Raw genomic sequence first — 21,983 nt, forward strand, 5'->3', positions numbered from 1 at the left:
TGGGGGTGCAGGAATGTGCGCTTGCAAGAGCGCGTGTCCTGCCCTGCATCCAGAGCCATAGGGAGCAAGGAGAGCGGCTCCGGTGTGTGGCAGTGGTGGAGGGCAGGGCTGGGCACAAGGAGGGAGAGCTGGAGGAGAGGGAAAAGGGAGAAGGGAGAAGGAGAGGGAGGGAGGGAGGGGGCCGGTGCCTGTGATTGGTAGCGCCGGGAAGGCATCTGCCAGCAGGACTTCAGAGGAATGTGAAACCAAATCATTTACAAGTTAAAGATAGACGCAGAATCCGCAGCATCGCCAGCCAGGCTTTAAATCCATCCCTCCCCGCCCGCCTTCTCGCAAAGATCTGGCTGCCAGCTCTCCTCTGTCTCCTCCAAAGGCTCTGGCATTCCCTTAAAAAGTAGCGTAGTTCTGGATTTATTGGAATTACTGAGGTGGCGAAGGGGATCATGGTGCACACGCTGGGGTAAGTAGGAGCTCGCCATTGCCCGTGTTTGCTGCTCTGCGCCTTGCCTGTGCTCTCAGAGCAGCCCCCTCCGGATGAGGGGATTGTTTGCCTAAATATATATATATTTAGGTAAAGATTTCTCCTGATGGTTTATTTTCCTGAGTTTTCGCCTGCTGGATTATTTAAACTTTATTCCTGTATTTGTGTTAACAAACAAATTTACTTGTCTTTGTGAACCTAACATCGGGCTTTAATAATCTTACTGTTACAGTTTCAAGTGCTTCTATCCTTCAGTTAATTTTTTTTCATGTACTTTTGATCTTYAGTAGTGGGATTTGCTCTTTGAAATGCTGCTTATTATTACAAAGTTGAAAAACAAGTTGTTTTCCACATAAACGGGAAGGTAATTAGTATTTGCTTGCTTATTTGGTCATGGTTTCACTTACCTGCTCTTTCTTCATGCGTGGGTTTGAACACAATATATTGTTAATTAAATCCAACCCTTTTTTGTTTGTTATGTTCTCAAATAATACTTTTACTTAGCATTTGACTTTTTTATTCCCTCATGCTGACCTTTTTGCTTTCTCTGAACAAAGTAGTYCTGCCTGCAGTTGGAAAACATGCACATTCCCCTGATAGTCTTTACTTAACATGTGCATTTGTGGCTATAAGAAGATTCAGGCTGTCCTGGTTCTTGTTAAAACTTACCAGGAATAATTTCAGTGTCCAGGAGAGTTAACACTTACTTGGTCAATGATTTTCAAGCTGTTTCTCAAATACTTCTCGTGAAATTACCTGATGATGACTCAAAGGACTTTTAAATATGAGAAACTTGGATGTTAGGTACAAGAGTTGTTACACAGCAAGAAATGGTGTTCTGAGAATTTCTGCWAAAGCTGTGATTTGTATGAGAATTTCCTAAATGCCAACATCCTTCCTAGTATTTGCTCTGGGCAAATAGGTTTTGCTTTTGTAATAGAGGAGCTTGTAGCTTTGGTTTGGGTGGCAGTTTACCCAAACATACTCRGAATACCTCAGGGGTTAATGCTGCCCATAGTAACCATAGGAAGCAGGGTGCTGCCTGTGGATTACTGAAGCGTCTTACATTTTTGGTTATGGACATGAGTGCTGAAGAGACTCCTGTAATGTCATGAGTCAGGCTTTGCTGTGCAAAATATGTGGAACTGCATGAGCTAAAATAGGAATGTTTCCTCTCTTTGAAGGATAGATGGTGTGGCTGATTTAGTTTATCTTTCTTTGGTTTGAGTGGTCTCACGCCTATTGATCAGTTTACCAGAATTTTGCAAACCATGTGGGTGTGCAGATTTGCTGTGAATTAAGTGGTTAAATCTAGGCATAAAGGAGAGGAAAAAGACAGAAACATAGAACCCGTAAGGTAAATCTGAGGAGAAAAAAAAAAAAAAGAGAGAAACGGCATTTAAACCAGTTCCCTTGTAACAGCTTGTGCTAGTTGTGTGCTCCTTTAACTAGTTCAGACTGGCTAAATATTTTAGTCCCCAACTACAGGTGTAGGATAGGAGTTACATTAAGGCATCATTGGGTTTCTTTTGGTTGTTGGTTTTAGTTGCTTTTTTTTGTTTGTTTTGGTTTGTTTTGGCGGGGAGGTTGGTTTGAAATYGAAGTTTGAAATGCCAAGTGTTGTGAAAAAAGAGAAAGAAGATGGGGCGTCTGTAGTTACTTTCTGGCTCATCCACAAAATTCTTGTGCAACTTCGGGCAAGTTGTGCAGTTCTCTGAGCGCCTCGAAGCTGGAGGGAGTGGAAATACCTTTCCTGCACACTCTGCCTGTGCTATGTGCTCAGAGAGCAAGGCCTCTGAGCAGCCTCAAAACCTCTGGGGAAGTTGGRTGCAGGAGGCTTCTGCTCCCAGGGGACCTGCCCAGGCCCTGGCCGAAGGAGGGAGGTGATAGAAWTCCCCAGGTTTGGAACTAAAGGCTCCCCGCGTCTTCCTAAGCTAAAGGAGAAAAATAGACTGACATTCAGAGGTGAGCGGATAATAGAGCTAATGTTCCAGGGGAAATTCCTGAGTCAGTTCAAAATTAAATTGCATTTCCCTGCCAGAGCGTATTGCTTTTTAGAAGTTATAGTTCAGGAGCATGGTGTTCCCGTTTCATTATCCGAGACCCTCCTTTCATAATTAAAATGCCCAAAGGGCCCTGGAGACTTTGTGATGAAGAAAATTGCTGGTGTTCTGGGAAATGAAACCGCTTGAGAAACCTGGTTCCTGCCTGKTGTGGAATGGGTGTCTGACCCACAAAGTGGGGAGCTTCAGACTAAAGGAACTGCAATATGGGATGTCTTTCAGAAACAATGTTGAGTGGTGTTGGACTGACCTGAAAATATCAAACGGAAAAAGCATTTTGTTGTATCCRGGCCACCTGAAATCAAATTTTCTGTTTGCCTTAACAGTAAGCGGAAAATTTCAGCAAACTCTCTCTCTTCTTCCCTCCTCCTCCTCCTTCTCTCCCAGCTCCTTTGCCATCCCCCTCTCCTGCAGTGACTAGGATTTGTGGAGAGGTGGAAGAGGAGAAGGGAAAGGGAGAAATGTCCTGTCACAGAGTCACCCTGAAGCAGGGAAGAGTTGAGGTTGGAAGGCACCTCCGTGGATGTGGATCACCCAGTCCAACCCGCTTGCTCAAGCAGGGTCACCTACAGCAGGTTGCCCTGGGCCATGTCCGGGTGCTTTTGAACATCTCTGGGGATGGAGGCCCCACAACCTCTGGGTAACCTGTGCTGTTACCTCTCAATAGGAAAGCCTTTTTCCCTAGAGAAAGAAGGAAGTCCTTGAAGGCTCTGTGGCCAGGGCTTCTGTAAGATGCCTCAGGAGGCCGGTGTTCTCCATGGTCTGCTGGGCCTCCCGCTCCCTACAGCCTCCCCTTCCCTCCCTTCTCGGGGCACACAGGCCCTCTTGAACCCACGTGCACGGCAGCATTTCACTGGGAAGGTCAAGCGCTGCTGGCTGAAGGGCTGAGGAGTCTGRAGGCCCTGTCACCCGCAGCCCCTGCCTCTGTGGGGAAGGAAGAGTCGCGCAGGGCCTGGGCCTTGGAGAACCAGAGCAGCGGGAGGAGCCCGCCACGGGGGAGCTTGTGGCGTGCGGCGCCCGCCGCTTTTGTGACCCCACATGTGCGGGTGTCGTTGTGTGACCCCGCGCGTGCGGGTGTCGTGCTGGTGCCGCGCCGGTGTTCGTCGGTGGTACGTCTGTGCCCTGCTGCGCACGGGAGCTGTCTGCTCTGTGTCACCCGAGGACAAGACCTGCCTTGTCACTGTCAGCCGCACTGCTGCCTTGGAGTGGGCAGGGAGATCCACACGGGGATTAAAATCCTCCTCTTCCCATTTTACTTCTTTCTCTCATTAACATTTTTTTTCATTATAAATCTTTGTTTCTGTAAACTGCTTTATAAAGAATTTAAGGAGTGTTTCTTTAGGGTTCTCAGAATATGCTGGCATGTTTCTGAACTCAGATGTATGTAGAAGTTTGCAGTGATATAATTTCCTTTGGGTCGTAATGAATCCACTCCCAGAGCCAGCAGCTCATTTGTTCTAGCAGGATATATATAGTGCCCGGTGCTTCATACACTGTACCACACTGTGGAAATCTTCAATCCTGTAATACCAGAGGCAGCTCTAGTGAGAAGGAAAAAACCTAACGAAATGATGGTGTCCTGTGTGTAGCCATGCCATAACCTCTGARTCCACGTGTTCTTCCAGTCCCATTCACTGGAAATCCATGGCCGTCCTCCCGTTCAAGTGCTATCAGGCCTCCTTCCTTCCCTYGCTACTGATTATAGCCCCTTGTGAGTCAGGGGAAAACTACTTCCCTGAACTAATTATTATTAGTGAATAAAGTGACTTTACCTGGAAATAGGGTGATATTTCCCACTAATAGAATGCTTAAAAATGCAGGTAATTGCAGCTGCGGTAATTTAGAAAATGCCTAATAGGCTTGAGTAAGCTCCCCTTTCTAGCAGAGGGAATCTTGCATGAGGCCACTTTTTTTTGTATCTGAACCTATTGTGTAGTCTCTTATTGTATGTGCCTTTAAAGAGCTGAAGAATATATTTTGGGTAATAAAGCAGAGATGGGAAAGCACTGAAATCAGTGAGTTTTTATTTGTTAATTTATCTGTTGACATGATAGTATCTGCTTGGTGAATTTACCTTCCTTAGGGCAATGAAGAGAGCAGAAGACAAAAAGTGAGCTTCTGTTTCCGTGATCTTTGACAAGTCAAGCTGGGGCTTGTCACATCCCTTTCTAAGAATGGTGACAGTAAAACTTGTCCCTTTGTGCGAAGATCAAGGGCTGAGAAGTGGTACCTAAGTGCTGCATTCTTCTTTTTTTTCCTGTCCTTTGTAAGGATAAGATAAAATGCCTCCCTGTAAATTTGTCAGAACATTTGCACTCACCAAGACCTAAAAAAAGGGAAAAAAAAAAAAAAAACCAGAATGAAGCAAATACAAAAAAAGTCTGGCTTGAGCAAATAGGTGTTAAAATAATTTATTGACAACTAGTTCCTAATTCTTGTAAAAACWACTGAAGTAAGCAGAGCTACAGCAGAGCTGGATATGTTTCTTTTTCCWTGAGTACTCATTACCAAATAAGAACAGCTGCAGAGAGAATTAATAATCTTATCCTTTCTTGATACATTTTTAAAATTTTAAAGATGTAACAGGAACAGATGCTTTCTAGTAATTATTACCTTTGCAGATCTAGTTCATTCTTAATGTGGTGATGTCCTTGGAAAGGGCACAAGATCCAGCAAGGCTTTTGATTCTTTCCAGATTTATAAAGCAGTGATAGTTTGACTGCATTTACATATTTCATTTCATGTATCCATATTTTTTTATAMACAACTCATTTATATCAGATCAAGAGAACTACTGTATCATTTGCTTGATATGGAAATGCACTTCATTCCCTGGTGTCAGATCATTATTTTTTCCTACAGAATCATAATGTAAAGGCAATACACTAATTTAAATGTTACCTAACTTTTGAGTTCATAATTCTGAAACCTTTGTACTCTCTTAATGTGGAGTTTTAACTAATTTGTGCAACTGAAAACTTCCTTAGCTACCTGAGAAATTAAATTCTCATTTCAAAAACTCGTTTTCCTTGACTTCTCCCTGGAAGTCAGGGAAAAAAAGCCATATGATAGATCCATGTTTGAAAGCTTAACCTAGTATTTCGTGAAGCATTTTTTGTTTTTACAATTACCTTTTTTTTCACATTGCATTAAATAGAAACAAATATATTGTATTTCCAAACAGATCAAATAAAATCAAAAGTGTTTTATATTTTTATTGTTGATCTTTAAAATTTTGGTCAGTTTGCAGGTCTGATTAAGAAAATACCACATCAGTTTAATGTAAAGTGTAAATTTTATTACGCTGATACAGGAATGTAAGGGAATGTAAGCTAAGAGTCAAACCACATATTTTCCCAAGTTAYTCTCTAAACAGGTGGTGTTTTTCTTTCAAAAAGACTGGACAAGTGAAAATACCAACTACCACTTTGGAAATTTTCTCCTCTAGAGCTCCTTCTGTCCTGTTCTGTCCTCTGCCAGGCTGTTGTTAATATTCTTCATCCCAAGCTATAAACCTTCTTCCCTCCCCGTTCCAGCTGGATCATCCTCCATGGGAGGCTGACCCATTGCATATGTAGTAAGAGTGACAGTATGGACTTGCCCATGGATGCAGGTGGCAATAGGAAGAAGCCCTTGTCCATCCCTACCATTTGTCTCTTGCAGCCTCAGACAGGGAGGGATTTTCAGGAGAGGCAAATTTTCAAATGCAGGTAGTAACATGTGGTTTGCAAGAAGATCCCCCTGCAGAAGTCTCCCGCTGATGTGCATCAGTTCCGAACGGGAATTGTCAGCAAGGCTCAGACCTTTCCGTCCCTGCCTTTGCCAGTCAGGCTGCTGGAGCGGAGCACTCAGAGGCAGTTAAGCTCCCCAGGGACCAGTGCTGGAGGGGSTTGAACTTCTCCTTTTGCTGGTAAATTTAATGACTATTTGCCGTTGATGGAAGAAAGATAAGGGATGTTCCAGCCTGCCAGACCTGCAGCTTTTGTTAGAAGGCCAGGAGGAACGCTTCTCAGCCAAAGAATTGTAARGGTCTTTTTTTAGCACAGGTGAAACTTTTTTTCCCCCTAACTTTATCATTGATACGTATAAATAATGCATGCCTCCAATATCTAGTCTGTTAGATTTCAGGTCAAGCATAGAAAACTGCCCTATGGTGATTTTTCCTTTTAAGTTTCATGTTCAGCATATTTATGGAATCATATAGGCAGTAGGCTTCATATGCCTCTGTCATAAATGTTTGGAAAGGAAAAAAAATTGAATGGAAAATGGAAAACAAAGCATCTTAACAATGTCACTGATGCTACACATTTTTGCCTCTGCTTCCTACCTCATAAATCTCTGCTAACCAGTCAAATAGTAGAAAAGACCAAGAATAAAAATGCTGCCCAAGAAGTGCTGGTTCTGGTARGTGAGTTTGTAGACAAGTGCCAGGTTTGTATTCCTCTGCTCTGTGTCAGGGATGGTAAGCTAACTGCCTTAAACTTGACAGAATTAAATAAAAGATGCTAATTACTTTGCTAAAAAGTTCAGTTACAGACAGTTGGACATTAACGGTCACCATTTTGAGAATGGTGACCATTTGAGAATTTGAGACTTGGAGAATTTGAGACTTGGATTCAGGGGCTGCGTTTCCAGTCCTGAGCATCCCCGATTTCCTGGATTTTTTAACTGGCGTTTATGGATTTTTAGAAGACTGTGGCACTAGAATGACTAGCTGTTGCCACCGTCCCTAGCACAGGYTGCCCTGGCCCCTGTTACACAAAATGGCTGTGCTGGCCAAGCGCGGTGCCCTTTGGCAGCGGCCGCCTCCCCTTGGGATCTTCCCTCCATCAGCCTTCCTRCGTTTCCGAACGAGCAATGTTCCATTCCCAGAAAAGTGAGGTGGTTTGATACAATAAATCTTCCTCGTTTCCAGCTTCCACAATCTCGGGGCTGTCTGCTGAGTGTCATGCACAATTATTCGTGAGATGTCTGCAGTAACGTGAAGTAAAGACACTTAATCTGTGCTGTTTTACTGCTTAATATCCATCCCCATTGAAACAACATGTTCTCTAGGAAGCAGACGTAAGGTAAGTGTTGAGGCTATGTAATTTATTAGGCTGCTTACTTTTCCCTAAAATAGAAATAAATTCCTTGTGTACAAAGCCTCAGCTTCTGTGACTGTGCATGCAAAGTACCAAATAAGTCATCCACTTTGTCATGCCCAGGTTTTGCAATGAACCAACCCTGGATTAACCAGGTCTGGCTATACCTATTTCACAGGTCATTAGCTCTTTTTGTTTTATACAGCACTAGATGACTGCTGGGGCTTCGGTTGAGCATGGCTTTATTCACAGAGGGACTTAATAGAAAGCAAGGAAATAACAATTGGTAACTCATCCTTTGAGGAAATATTCCTAATTTTCTTCCCTGCTCCAGGTGGGTAGAGCAGGGAAATAAAAGAGAGGATATCATACAAATATTGGCCAGTCCTTGCTGGATTTGAAGTGTTTTTCACCATGTGCCTGTTAAAAGCACACAACTCACTGCTTTTCATGAGGCACCACTGCAAAGGCACATTTGGCCTACAGAAACTACAGCCTCAAAGGGCCCAGAAAGATTTTTGTTTTTTCTTGATCGTGCTTGACACCAGAACAGGCTGGGGCAAAACTGGCAATACAGAAGCTCCCCAGAAAAGGACAGGAGTTAAYGTGGGTCTCAAGCTGAACAGGAACTGGGGACGTTGAGCTGTTGCTCAGCAGAAAGCAAGACAAGGCCTGTACTGGGGTGTGTAGAGCAGCACATCCTGCAAGATCCATGCAGGAATCTCCACGTTGGCACAGCCTTGCTGGCCGTCTGTCCGCCCTGGAGCGCGGCTCCTCAGGAACGTGGGACAGGCTGGAAGCAGAGAGGAGGACAGTGGAAATGAGCAGAGATCCAGACGTGTCCCAAGGAGGAAACCTGGAAGGGCTGTGGTGGTGGGTGGAAAAAAGAGCAGCCCGCTGAGGGGGCAGGAGAGGAAGGTATGGGCAGGTTTTTAGGTCCAGAATGCATGGGATAGGCTGTTGCAAAAAGAAAGCCAATGATTTCTGTGCCCTGAGACAAAGAGGAATGGGTCTAAAGTGAAGCAAGATTAGGGAAACCTTCGGAAACGTTTATCCCCAAAATAAACTGCCAAGGGATGTTGTGTGGTGTCCATCATTGGAAGTGTTAGGAGTGGCTTCAGTAAAGATGAGTGAATTGTATCTTGCAGTGGGAGGTGGATGAGATGTATTTTCTACCGTTCTTGTCATTTGCTGATCTTGGCAATGATCCTGTATGTGGAATTGTTTTCTTAATGAAACACGTGCCTTCCAAATTCTGGCAATCTCTGTGTGGAGTGGGATGTGTTTCACCGAGGGGCAGAGGCAGTTAATCATCGTATAGTCTCCTCATTTTGAAATGTTCATTAGGAAAATAATTAAAGTCTAAATGGCTGCCTTTGATTTCAGCTCAAATATCATTGTCCTCAAATACCTGGGGACATCACTGTGTCAGCTGGCACTTGACAATCCATCCTAAATTTGAAACACGTAATTGGATTCCGGGAATGAAATCCGAGTCCCCTTGAAGTCATACATTTTTACAGGGTAAAACATCCATGCYGAGGGTGGAGCAGTGTCCTCGTGTGTGTGCCTGGTGTTAGCGTCACAGGCCGGCCTGCCTTGGGGGTGGGATACAGGGGGCGGCTTGTGGGGTCATCTTGGGCACGATGGGCCCTGGCCTTCAGCAGCAGAGTTTGAGCGGTGCTGKTGTAGGCGAGAGGCGACAACGGGCTTTACGTGAGGCGAATCCGTCTCCTTCCCCTTTGTTTTAGGTAGTGTTAGCAAAACTGGTTTACACCATCTGGCCTAAAATAGAGAAAGGAAGTCAGTAAAGAAGCAGCCATTTTGGCTYCTAAAAATTCATTTGATTTTACTTAGGGTGTTCTGTATTCTACTCAGTATGTTTTTTTATTATTATTATTTAAGAAAAGTGGAGGTTTGGGGAACGTTCCCCTCAAAATATGTTTTTTTCATGTCTTTTGCCTTTAAATTGAATGTAGTATTCGAAAAGCTCTAGTTGGAAATTATTATTTTCTTTTGCAATTGGTTAATCCCTTCTGATGAAATACATGCAGAGAAGTCTCCTGTTGTTAAGATTGGAATAGTGATACTGAAAATACACTGGCTTTGCTTATGCAAGCATAAATTCAGAGGAAGTCCATTTCTTCCAGTGCAGCTACTTCAGATTTACCAATTTTACCCTGAAGTCATGTTGATGAAAAAGCAGAATGCTCATCTCAGATCTGGAGGGGTTAAAAGTTCCTATGTGGCTATGCAAGGATGTGCCCTGCTTAGGAATTAGACACACATACCTGAGTTTAGAGTACGCCTGCAAGGAGGCACAAGAGCCAGACTTCGGGACCACAAATATATCAGTTGTTAATAGCCTTACAACATTATGGAAGCGTAATTAAATCAGAGTGATTTGGAACTGCCATCAGGGGGAAGAAGGCAGACGAAAACGGTTTCATTCTCACAACATCATGTTTTCATTGACCTACTTAAGAGTAAGGTAGAAAACATGTCCCTTCCCATTACAGCAGAATAGGTTTGTTCAGCAGTTTTATAATGCAGCAGCACCGGAGCAGACTGGCTGTTCTAACCACCCCACGAGGATTTGCACAGGAGAGTAACATTATTCACATGCTTAGTAGTAAGAACTGTAACTTCCTGTGTAATATTATTAACCTAATCAACTGGGCAGATAGTGCTTTGGCTAAGAAAAAAAAAGGGAGGAAAAAAGACTTATGTTTAGAGGTAAGAAGAGGTGTGTGGTACTTGGTCTGGAACTGTGGAAAGAAACCTTCTATTGGCAACCCCGTTTCCATCATCCTCCTTGCCTTTCCTGGTTGAACACCCATTGCAGTTTAGCAGACGTGCTGTTGAGTGCTGAAGTGAACGGTGGTGTTTTCATTTCAGGAGTTCTCTCCTGTGCTTAACGCTCAGGAATTACTTCAATACCGAAGGTAGTGGCCCCGCGGTGGTGGCAGCAGTGCCCTTCGCTCTGCAGAGTCACAGAGCGGCCACGCAGCGAGGAGATGACTGTGACATAGGGGAAGCTGGTGGCAGTTTTCTTGGAAACTTCAGTGCCTCTTTCAGAGTGGGGCTGTGTGGCAACGCCAGCACAGGCCACTTCGCCCAGGGCTCCAGTCCTTCCCACAGGTCCTGTGGGGCTGACAACGGAGCGCGAGCCATGACGTTGGCCAGCAGGGACGGCCTCGTACAYGGTGCCGAGCACCCGGTGTGCAAACACAGCACCAGGCCCTGTTTGCCTGGTCGTGTCTGGGCTCAGAAACTGCCTCTCTGTGGAAAGAAACACCTGCAGCTGGTCCTTGTAGGGTCATATTCCTCCTCAAAGTGTTTCTGCTAGTTTCCTATCACCAGAAGCATTAGTCATGGCCCTGGTCGCTCCATAGCTCATGGTAGGAGCCAGCTGGTAATTAACAAACTATAAAGATTTTTTTGCCTTTTCCTCAAATATTTCATATATAGATAAAGTAATTGGAAGCAGGACCTCAGCTCTTTAAAGYTGTTGCATGCATTGAAATCTTCTCACCGTATTAGGAAATTACTCATTCTTTTAATGGCCAGCTAGGCCCAATTTGGCTCCTGTCCCAGGACCCATAAATACTCCCCGGAGCGCTGCGAAGGAAGCAGAGCGCAAACCCTGTYCCTTTTAACTCTTGGGTCCGTCTTGTTTCGTGTGATCACCCAAATGGCTGGTCTAGTCTCGGTCCTCAGGTGTGACACATCTCTGCAGGCCTCAGCTGCTCTCTTGTGTGTTGAGTCTCTTTCAGGACATGTTTGGAATGAGGCAAGGACGTGTGTGGGTATGTGRAGTCTGCGGAAAAGGGAAAGATGAAATGAGCTTGCACCAGCAATGGAGATACAAGTCTAATATTGTATTAAACTGCTAACCTGGATAGACCCCTCAGTGTGAATGCACGTGATGGGGCTTTCATTGTATAGTTCAGCTAAAAGGCTCGGGAATGCCCAGGCTTGCTTTAGCTCACTCGGTGTTCCCTTATTTTATCGYCAGATGGTGTCCAGCAGTTTCGAGTTAAGATGCTCTCACTTACCTGTGCTTGATGGTTGAGTGATAGCGCGCACTGTCGTCTCCCGCGCCAGCCCCGTGCCCCTCGGTCCTCCTGACGCCGGCACCAGGCTCCGAGTGTCCCCAGTCCTTGACTCTGCTTTTTCTCCGGGGCAGGATCTGATGTGAGCGCTCTGAGGCAGGAGCAGCGGGGAACAGAGCGAGCAGTCGGAGGAGCGACATTGCAACGGGTAGGGCGCCGTTCTCTCTCTTCGTGGGCAGCTCTTGGGCACTGGCAGCAGAGAAATGCAGCTTACGTTTAGCAACTTTTTTATTGGAGAGAAAAAGAAGGCCTTGCTGGGAATGTGAATGGCTGCTTTTTGCTACAAAGCGTGGGCAAAGCCTTTGCACAGTTTTTGTTCAAGTGTCAGACCCTGGTGGTGCGGACACAGAGCAGCAATGTGATGCCCTGAAAGGCAGGGAGGAATCACCCCTTCCCCGTAACACCTCAGTGCTGCGCTGCTCACCTCCACCTGCCTCACATGGGAGCACTGGGGATTTTAAACAAGGTGTTCCTGAAGCCTGAGAAAAAAAAAGAATATCCCTGGGCAATTTCTCTTGATTTTTTTAGCCTCTTAGGGTCAAATGCAGATGTTCGGAGTGCTTCCTAAGACTTTTTGTGCTCCTGCATGGAGGAAAGAGAAGAGCGCTGTCAAGTCATTCATACCACACTGTGAACACTGCAGGCTCGTTTTGGGCACCCYGAATTTTCTTTCATAGGGGCTGGGTTTTGCCTGGGGGCTTTCGGCAGCACTTTGAACTCCGGATTGTCTCCTGAGAACTGCCCTGTTTCTAACTTTGCTTTTACGGGGTGAGGGTAGCGCACGGAAGGCCAGGCAGGCCAGGCGCGGGAGCGGGAGCGGAGCCGGAGCCGGGACGAGCCCAGGAGCTGGATCTGCACCCCGGCTCCCAGGCAGTGACGGATACCCGGGCAGGGGCTCACTGCACACCGGAGGCTCCTTTAAAGGGCACTGCAAATGTAACTACRGGAACATTAGGGAAAATTGTTAATACTACAGGCTTCACCATGATTATACCCTTCTAAAATGCTGTATTAAGATTCGTAGTAGATTCTTTTCACYTTTTCTAGCCTTTGGGCTAATTCAGTTACCCTTATTCAGGCTGCAAGTGCCATTATGTCCCATGGAAGAGCAGACGGAGCAGATAACTGTTGCGCGTAATAAAAGCATGCAGCAGGAAAAGCAAAAACGTATTCTTTCTTCAGTCTGGGACTTCATGTTGCTGCAGAAGGTCGGGAGTGTCTTTAATGCCTTTCACTCCTTGGTGTTGGCACTTTAAAAATATGTGCAGACAAATCCTGTAGCTTTCCCTTCACATGGGAATGAAGAAATGCCATCAGCCTGAATCTCCTTACTGGCTGCCTTTGTTCCTTTTTTTCACATTAAATTGCAGGTTACTATTCCTGCAAAGAGGATACACAGAAATCTCAGAGCAGCTTAAGCCACAAAGTCTCTCGCGTTTATTTTAGCAAAATAAGAACTCCARAATCTATATAGCTTTGAACTAAAGGAGCATTGTTATTTCAGGATATTACCTCAGTGCATTGCATTTCAATCCAGTTATTCAAAATAAACTTTGTGTAGGTAAAGGATGTTTCTTCCTGCATTTCTCTTACGCTGAGCGTTTACKCTGAGCTCAATGATTTTTACTTTAACTGTATAATAATAATCTGACATGTTTTGCTCTGTGGTGATTGCTTCCATTGTTTAAAACCGACTTAGGCTGTCTAATTTTTATTTTGATTTGTTTCTTGGGAAATGACAAGCTCACCTCTGAATTCTGTGATGAGTYTGGATGACAGAGGGATTCCACAAAGACCACAGCTCCCTGGCCCATGACTGCACTGGGCATTTGCTTTAACTAAGAGGAATGTCAGCACCCCACAGCTGAACTCCTTGCTGCAGAATGCACAGGGGTAAACTGGAAACCCAGTTAGTGTTCAGCACTTGCAGGTGTGATCCAGAATCCCCAAGGGTTGCAAAGGCAGTAGTGTCAGCACTGCGGTGGCTATGAGGAGCTCTGCTGGAGCTCAGATTGAGGTGATCTTCTGCAGGAGGAGGTTGGAGCTCTAGGGAAGTATTTCCTTTCATTCTGAAGAACCAAGCAAAACGTCCCTGCCAAGGCAGCGTCCGTGCCCTCCTTCACACTCTGCAACAGCAGGTGACGTGGTCCTGACCTGCCTTACCTGGCACATCTTACACTGCTTTCCTACTTCCACTCCTCTGTCACTCCTATCTGACGTGGATTTGAGGTCCTTCCAGCTGCTCTCTCCACTCCTCTGTTCTTTGAAATAAAAGAGGATGCCTGGTTTAGTCATTATTATAGTATAATAATAATATAATAATAATGACTATACTGTAGTATATATATATACACTATGTATGATATACAGTAAATAGTATAATAGTAATAATAGTAATGACTATAGTCATTACATAATAATAGTATACATAATAATAGTATAATAGTATTATAATATTACTATTAYAGCATATAATAGTRTTATAATATTACTAATAATAGTATAATAGTAATATTATAGTCATTACTGTTTGCTGAGGTGAATTTTACCTGTGCATTTAGTGCATGTAGAAGACCCCAAAAGGCAAGATTTGCACTGACCTCCTGCTGTGTCTCCCTGACGGTGGGAAGCCAGGCACGTACTTTGGAAGCAGATGATCACGGTGGTTTGTGTGAGCTTATCTGCTCAGCTTCTTCTTTTGAATGTAGCCTGCCGTGATTAATCACTGCTATGAAAACTCCGTCCATCCTCTTTAGAAGGACTTGTGTTTATTCAGGCCATTGTCAGAGCTCGTGCCATTTCTCATGCATGATTCTCGCTTCTGGGTAAGTTTTATTTCATCTTGATCTCTTCTGGTAGTGCCCGACGTGSTTTTAAAAACCTCTTCCCCACAAACTGTTATTGCACTGTAATTATAAGAGAACATGGATATGAATCACAAATGAGAATATTACCCACTGGATGTTCCTAGAAATARGAGAGCACTTACGTGCAATACAATATATTAATCATTTATAAGGAGTTAGCTATTAAACTGAACTTTTTTTTATACTGTACATTGAGCACAAAGATGACATGAGAAGCCTTTTCAGTGAAGCTCTTTGGGGGCTTTTGAAACTTTCTTGATTGAATTTTCTTAAGTTTCCATCATCACACTTGCTACAGGGAGAGAAGGAAAAGGTCGGGCCCCTGTTTGGATGGTTCTGGGTTAAAGCACTCTAAAGTGTGTGAGTAGATATGTAGGCATATGTGCATTACCTATGTGTATATATGGATACACATGTATAGGTGTCTGTACACGTATGGGAGTGTGTTTTGATCCCTTTTCTACAAGTTTCAGTAACCTTCCTTTGACTTGCCTGACTAAAGGGACCGTGTATATATGGATACACATGTATAGGTGTCTGTACACGTATGGGAGTGTGTTTTGATCCCTTTTCTACAAGTTTCAGTAACCTTCCTTTGACTTGCCTGACTAAAGGGACCGTGTCCCCATTCCCTGCTGAGACTTGGGGCACATCWGCATGGATGGGAGCCCCAGCCGCTCTCCACCTCTTCCCCTTGCTGGCTGCCATGCTCCTCGCGCTGCCCAGGCTGATATTAACAATAATTAATCCCTGGAAATGAGGCAGAATATCCCTCATGCAGGGGTGGACGGGCATGGGGCTGCTGGAGGAGGCGGCTGCTTTGGAGTCACTTTGCAGCGGCAGAAAGGAGTCTTAGTCTGGGTGGCTTCACATTACCTTCCTGCTACATGCAACACACTAGGAAGGAGCAATGTCTTGGGGAATTAATAGCCACAGCTGATAATTTAGCTTTTAAATAAGTGCCAAATATTTTCCAGAGTTTTCAGGAAGCAGCAGAAACAGCAGGAGAGARCGGTTTATAAACTGTCATGTGCAGAAGTGCAGAAGTTTGCGTAAAAGAGATTACGGTTCTCTTTGGAAGAGATGTCTGTATTAGGAAAGGGTGATTCCCACCTAAGTCTCTTGCAGTCTTCACACTGAGCAATGCAGCAGTGTTCCGAATGGCAGGCATTTAAAGCTGACTTCTGCCTGACTGGGATGCACAGAGTGGAAGCTGGCTCAAACCATTGCACCAGGAATGACTGTGGTTTCATGGGAGCTTTGCAATGTGTACCACAAATGTTAGGCTTTGACAGTCATCCTAGACCCAATTTTGTGGTGCAAAACTATGATTTTTTTCTTGCTCTGTGCTTCCAGATCTAACTAGAGGGGTTTTTCTGTTTCTCTTGCTTCTGTGGCTGCCCCTTGGGGCTGGGAAATGCCCATCTGTGYGTGGGCAGGAGGAGAGGACAAGAAGGATGAGAGAGGGCACCCAAATTTCCTCTCCTTTCACCGGCCAGCCTGCCTCCTGAGGAAATCCCACACGTCTGGGTGCTCGAAGGAGGGCAGACGGTCTGCAGAGGTGGCCCAGCACCCCCTGTGCTTAGCCTTCCTCATGGGCGCAGGGCCMCACAAGTGGATTCATTCATTCTTCCCTTCATAGGATAACACCGTTTCATGTTGCAGAAGCCTCACAGCAGTGGGGAGCACGTTGCTTTCCGTCGCCTGAAGGGTGATTTTACTGTTTACATCTCATTTGCAGAGGTGCTGATGAGMTGTAACTCTGGAAGGAGTTCACAGGAAGCAGAAATCACCTTACTGAAGTGTAGCTCTTTTTGCCAAGTTTCCCTAGTTTTTTTTTTTTTTTCCAATGCCAGTGCCTGATATTTGAAACTCAGTGAGTTATTAAAAGTAGTTTCCCTGCCCTTTTTATCTTATTTATCATATTGTACATGTAATTTATCCTTGTTTTATGCTGTCATGTACAATTCATGGTCCAGAACAACAGTGGTTCTACTGACCTTACAGAAAATTGATGGCTAAAATTGCTTGGAAAATAATCTTCACTGGAAATCACATTAAAAGTAAAATTCAACTAGTTATTACAAAATTGACAGCCCTATTCATTCACCTGTCTAGGGCAGAATGGAAGGTCGTATAAAATTTGAACCCTTGGTAAAGAACTGTCGCTTCGTATTAGTGTAACAGGCAGTTCAAATATAGGATCGCATATTACTAAAGATAAGAGGTGCAAAAACCCACTTACAAGTATAAAAGCAGCATCCTGTACAAGCATGGTTATCGAGTAAGGCATTTGTATTATTAGCTTCCAAATGACAGCTCCATCAGTCCATAATTCACTGTGAAGTGCAGAATTTCTGGCGTTCCAGGAGTTCGCTTGACCCTGATGTAAGAACTTCATAAGCTTAACTTAGGGCACGCAGTGAAAAACTCCAGGAARTTAAATCCATTATTGCAATTCCACATCTCATCTGTCATGCATGAGCTAAAGATGTATGCATTTTTTGCAACAACTCGTAATTATTATCCAACAGACACTTAAAATTCTAGAACCTCAAATTTTGTATAGTTTGCATGCCTGCAACCACAGGTTAGAACGCATTTCCCGTGTTTAGTGTTAGAATTAGCAGAATGTAAACAACCAGACTGCAACATCTCTACCTGTTTGCACTTTGCATAACCCTTAGAGGTCCAATCTATACATTCAAAACTTGGCTTTTCGCTGAGATCCCTTGTGTCTTGCACGTGCTGTTATAGAACCCGTTTGAACTCRGTTGAAGAGGGGAGGGAGATGTCCCTGCTCAGAGCTCGGTGCTGCCCGTGTCCTTGCGTGCCTCCCTGCCTGCTCGTTCGCTGCACAGGCAGCRGGTGGCTTTGGAGGATGGACCTGGAGGAGGTGGTGGGTTTGGACTGTGGAGGATGGAGGTGGGTTTGGCTGCTCCATCTCTGCAGGCCCATTTGTGTGAAAGCCGCTCCAGTTCCCCGGGCGGCTGGGGAACAGCTCTGCCTGTCACTTGCCTGCATATCCCCTTGCCTGGATTTGATAGGCGCTCCCGTGTCGGGTTTCCCTCTCATCTGCTGGAATACGGCCGGGATCACCTTATCGTGACAGCCTGTGGGGKTCCACTCGTCCTTCCTCGCGCAGCAGCACAACCAGCTGGGAGGCATCCAGCAGTGAGCTCGGCAGAGGGAAAGGCCGTGGGTGCCGCGAGCGCTGTCGGGRCCAGCATGAGGTGCGGGTGTTCAGTGTCGCTTCGAAGGGACGTGGCCTGTTCAGCAAACTGTCCTCATGCCCGGCTGGACACTGGCCTTTTCGGGCCCATGTTAAAAGAAGAAATGAGGTGTTTTCCTTGGTGTGCTCCAGCATCCTCCCACGYGGGAGGAGGGCTGTGAGAAGCAGCAGAGCGCATGGCCTCTGTTCAAGGAATGTGTGAGTTGTTCCTGTGCGAGTCCGCCCAGGTTTGACCTGTACGTTGGCCCTTGGCAGGGAGGAGGAACCCGGAGCAGCTCCCTCATGCCCAGAGCTGGCTCCGGTGTAAGATGGTGTTGGGAGGACACGGCTGCCTGCACGGGCTCGGGAGCCCCTCCTGGCACCAGGGCTGCTCCTTAGTCCTTGAGCTCCTGGCTGACTCTCCTGTATATTCATCTTCACACAACCTTGGGAGACAGGGAGCTCTGATCCAGCTCGCAGCCCGTGAGCTGTGCAYGCCGTGAGGAAGCGGTTGTGGGAGAACGTGTGTCCTGCAGCAAGCAAAGGCCCTGTTCTCACCACAAAGAGGACAATTTATAATTCCATGGGCAACCTGAGTTTGGGAATCTCCTGTCTTCTAACTACAGCGACTGCTAACTGAAACAAAATTAACCATCCTCTTGCATAACTCTTCTGCAATAACCCTAGAGGTGATCCGGCCTTTCTCCTCCTCCTGTTGGAGGCAGATGAGAGACGTGCAGGGTTTGCAGTGTTGACATGACTGAGCGTTCAGAGCAGCTTCGACCCAGGATCTCGAGTACGTCCAAGCTCCACGTGTCACCGTGTGAGGTGGGTGCAGCAGATACCAGCAGCCCGGGCCCCACGGCCAGCCCCGGCCCCAGCCCAACAGGAGAGAAAAATTACCCTCTCCGGGGAGAAAAAAAGGTAGTTTGCCTTCAAAGCTCATTTCAGTTTTGTTTGCAACAGAAGGAATTTTCAAAATGTACAGGTTTCTGCTAAACTTCAAACACTAATTAAGCTGATCCCAAAGGGAAAAGGCAAAGCAGAGCAAACTGAAGCAACTGAGCAGTTTGAAACCTTCATTGTGGAATATTGGCCAATGCTGAGTACAAAATCAATCCTCATGTCATTGCTGGGTCTAGGGACAGGAATACCACTCTCTTCTGCTCCATGCTTTTGTGCTTCTCTTCCTTTTCTTTAAGAGGAGTCTTTGGATGTAATTTGATTTTTTCACTGTGGTCACATGAGTCTATTATCCAGCTGGATGCAGTACTATCCCTTACAGTACTATCCATACTGGATGCAGTAATATCCATTACTGTATTTTGCCTCCATGAACAAGTTTGCTTGGGAACAATGTGAAAACAGCATGATGGAAGGAGCAAAAGGCTATTGGTTTTTAATGTCTACGCGGTACTTCTGGGTAAGTTTATCTGTTGATCCTCCAATCCTCTTACATCTGCCTAAATAAATTCCTTATTGTAGAAAAGACCTTTGCAGCCCATCCGGCTGCGAGATCACGGCCCCTCCAGAAGATGTGTGGTCTATTCAGCGCCAGATTCACGGCTTCTGCTCCTCGTTCCTTTGCAATAGTGATGGTTCGAGGTCACATGAGAGGCAAAGTTTGCAAGAAACTGTTTTTACTTTTTGTTTTAACAAGGCCAGTGCTGAAAAAATGAAAAAGCCCCTGAAAAATGGGAGCGATAGTGTCTTCAAGAGATACGGTTTGCAGCTCCTCCCTCCCCACCATCTGCAATAACGCAGCCTGGGGATTTTTTTTCTTATCTGTTTCATAAGATTTTCTGGTCTTGCTTCTCCTGCCTTTCACCTCGCTGGACCTCATGTTTCTTAACTGCTTGATAAGAAATACTCAGGCCTGGACATAAAGAACGTGGAGAAGGAGGTCTGAATACATCTCCGTGAGTTCATCTCTGCCGACAGTTTCCCAAGATGCTAAAATATTACATCAGCTGGAGAACTCAAGAAAATCCACAGCTAAGTGGTTTACTGAAGGCATGGCCTTTTACTGCTGCAAGACAGATCTTCCACTATTGAGAAATGCATGTCTGTAATAAGGAAACAAATAAGAAAATCCCACATCCTAATAGTTTCACCAGACAGTAACTGCCTTTCTAAGTTACCCAAAGTACCAGTCCATTTCACATATTTCTACACTGTAATTTATGTGTTAAATCTCAGGCCTTTGTATACGGACATATTAAGAGGTATGGAAAGCTATACTGAAACAGTCATTATTTAAATAAGCTCTGGGCTTTCACACCTGAATAAATGGGGCTCATACCGAATGGTTTTTAATGAAGACAGGGAAGTGACTGAGAGACTTCGTGGGCAAACATCTTTCCCCGTGTGGAGGTGATGCAGGGAAGCTGTGAGCCGGGAGGATGCTGAAGGGAGCTCCGGTCGCTGCCAGCAGCTACGTGCAGCTACCACCAACTTTGAGCCTGTGTCTCTCCTGAAAGTGGTTCCATGTGCACAGAAATAACTGCTGTGCAGGCCAGGCTAATTGCCAAAGYCATCTCCTCTGCTCCGCGGTGCAGCAGTTGCCAGCACTTACCCCCAAAGTGACGTAGCTACTGGCAGGCACAGGCTTAAACTATCAGAGATCACTTTGATGTCCGAAATGTTATATGGTGCCCAGGGGACTGATGAAAGGTAGCTGCAAAAGGCCTGGCAGGAATCTCTCTCTGCTTCCATGATGAGAAAGAACAGATGGGCAAAGAGGCTGCCCTCCTTCCTGAAGGCCGCAGAGGAGAATAGGAGCGCACAGCCCAGTTACACTGGTAACGTTGCCATTGCTGGCGGGTCAGGCATTAGGCAGGGCGACCGGGTGTTGTGACGATAGGTGCAGCACAYGAGAGCTGCTGTTCTGCCATCCTAACAGCCAGGAAATTACTTGAATTCTGTCTGCAAACAAAACTCAGCCTTCTGTAGAAGTGGCATTAAAAGGAAAAGCTTAAAGGAAAAAAAAAAAAAGCCTTGGATTATGAAAAAAAAATCTCRCCTGTGTAGTTGGGAGTAAAATCTCTGAGAGTTATTCCCTTATTTTGTGCATCAAGTGCATCTTTAAACAACAAAGCCCTCATAGATCAGCTGGGAAATGGATCCAGGTCGCAACTCAAGTGGTCTCATAGAATCATAGAATCAGAATGCCGAAGGTTGGAAGGGACCTCAGAGGTCATCCAGTCCAACCCCCCTGCTCACGCAGGGTCACCTAGAGCACATGGCACAGGGCTGCATCCAAGCGGGTTTTAAAGATCTCCAAAGAAGGAGACTCCACAACCTCTCTCGGCAACCTGTTCCAGTGCTTTGTCACCCTCACAGTGAAGAAATGCTTCCTTAAGTTCCTGTGGAACTTCCGATGCTTCAGTTTGAAGCCATTTCCTCTAGTCCTATCCCTGCCCACCACTGAAAAGAGGCCGCCCCCCTCCTCCTCACTGCCTCCCTTGAGGTATTTATACACTGTCTCGCTCCACTAACATTCAATGTGGCTTTGGAATTGAAGCTGGGCTTCTGGCTTCGTGCTGAAGGGAATAAAGCTGCTGCTTTCACATCACATTTGTAGCGCACGGGATACGTGATAGCACGAGATACGCTCCTCGTCCCGCGGATTCTCACCTTACACAGCAGGACAGAGAAACCCCTTCACGGGAGGCCCTGAACAGAGAGGTAGATACCGTGTGGTCACAAAAGGCCCCATTGATCCTGTCACTGCTTAATAGGCAGCACAACATATAACAAAATGACTTCTTTGAAGAATACTGCGTGTTCAAGGATTTTCTTTCTAGCTAGGAGGACATGATGTTTGTCTCCAACCCTACCAGGATAGCAAATGGCCTTCGGCAGCTGATGCCCTGAGCAGTTTTAGCCTGACTTAGATACTCTTCCAGTCTGCCAAGTGCATCCTGTTCTTGGGTTACTTCTTGTAAGTATTCCTGCTGGTCCTTAAAAAAAAATACTCAGTTTTCTGTTAAGTGCTTTCTGAATGCCCCTTTGAAAGGTGGAATGAACTGTGCACTGATCTCTGAAGTTATATTGGTATATAACATATCAGTAGCATATCGGTACTTCAGTGCACAATACATGGTGGTCTAACTATATTTTAAGAAGCAACATGTAGCTCTGTTGTCTGAGAGGTGCCARA

General features: G+C 45.4%; 1 protein-coding gene across 1 annotated transcript in view; it reads left to right on the forward strand.

Annotated features, from left to right (window-relative positions):
• Window positions 1–11,878: 11,878 nt before the first annotated feature.
• The window catches only part of DTNA (dystrobrevin alpha), a 148,332-nt gene continuing 138,227 nt past the window's right edge, over window positions 11,879–21,983 (forward strand). Inside the window, exon 1 of the mRNA XM_026051604.1 lies at window positions 11,879–11,891. The gene's annotated coding sequence lies outside the window, so the exon portion shown is untranslated. The remainder of the gene's footprint in view (window positions 11,892–21,983) is intronic.

This window comes from Nothoprocta perdicaria, unplaced genomic scaffold, assembly GCF_003342845.1.
Source record: "Nothoprocta perdicaria isolate Ctin4 unplaced genomic scaffold, notPer1 scaffold_77, whole genome shotgun sequence".
Lineage (NCBI taxonomy): Eukaryota > Metazoa > Chordata > Aves > Tinamiformes > Tinamidae > Nothoprocta > Nothoprocta perdicaria.